The sequence below is a fragment of the Euprymna scolopes genome, chromosome 43, assembly GCF_053919585.1.
Source record: "Euprymna scolopes isolate OS-2025 chromosome 43, ASM5391958v1, whole genome shotgun sequence".
Lineage (NCBI taxonomy): Eukaryota > Metazoa > Mollusca > Cephalopoda > Sepiida > Sepiolidae > Euprymna > Euprymna scolopes.
The window spans coordinates 2904814-2905971 of record NC_136524.1 but is presented as its reverse complement, the minus strand read 5'-3'; positions in this window follow the sequence as shown (position 1 = coordinate 2905971).

Here is a 1158-nt window from a genome sequence, read left to right as displayed (position 1 = left end):
TTTTATTTTATTTATTTTTTTACTGTTTGTGTGTCGGGGATGGAATTTCTGGCGTTGATTACAGAAAAAGTGAGAAGAAAAGAGGGAGTGAAAGAGAAACAGACAGAGAGAGAGAGAGAGAAAAAACACGCAAAAAGAGAGAAAAAGAGGGAGAGAAAATTAATTTTATTCTGTGTTTCCTTTATTTTCAGGGTATTTTTTTTTTATTTAATATTATTTATTTATTGTATTTTAATTTTACTTTTTTTGTTCACGGTGATGGAATTTCTGACGGTAATTGCATAAAATCGGTTGTTTTTCTTGTTAATTACAGAGAAAGGATAATTTAGAAAAAGTGAGACGTACAGAAAGAGTGAGAGAGAGAGAAAAGACGCAAAAAAGAGAGAAAAGAGAGAGAGAGAGAGAGAAAATTAATTACATACAAAGGATAATGTACAAAAAGTGAGACGTAGAGAGGGAGAGAGGGATAGAGAAAAGACGCAAAAAAGAGATAAAAGAGAGAGAGAGAAAGAGAGAAAATTATTTACATACAAAGGATAATGTACAAAAAGTGAGACGTAGAGAGGGAGAGAGAAAAGACGCAAAAAGAGAGAAAAAAGAGAGAGAGAAAATTAATTACATACAAAGGATAATTTACAAAAAGTGAGACGTAGAGAAGGAGAGAGGGATAGAGAAAAGACGCAAAAAGAGAGAAAAAAGAGAGAGAGAGAGAAAATTAATTACATACAAAGGATAATTTACAAAAAGTGAGACGTAGAGAAGGAGAGATGGATAGAGAAAAGACGCAAAAAAGAGAAGAGAGAGAGAGAGAAAAGACGCAAAAAGAGAGAAAAAAGAGAGAGAGGAAATTAATTACATACAAAGGATAATTTACAAAAAGTGAGACGTAGAGAGGGAGAGAGGGATAGAGAAAAGACGCAAAAAAGAGATAAAAGAGAGAGAGAGAAAATTATTTACATACAAAGGATCATGTACAAAAAGTGAGACGTAGAGAAGGAGAGAGGGAGAGAGAAAAGACGCTAAAAAGAGAGAAAAAAGAGAGAGAGAAAATTAATTACATACAAAGGATTATGTACAAAAAGTGAGACGTAGAGAAGGAGAGAGGGATAGAGAAAAGACGCAAAAAAGAAAAAAGAGAGAGAGAGAGAAAAAAAGACG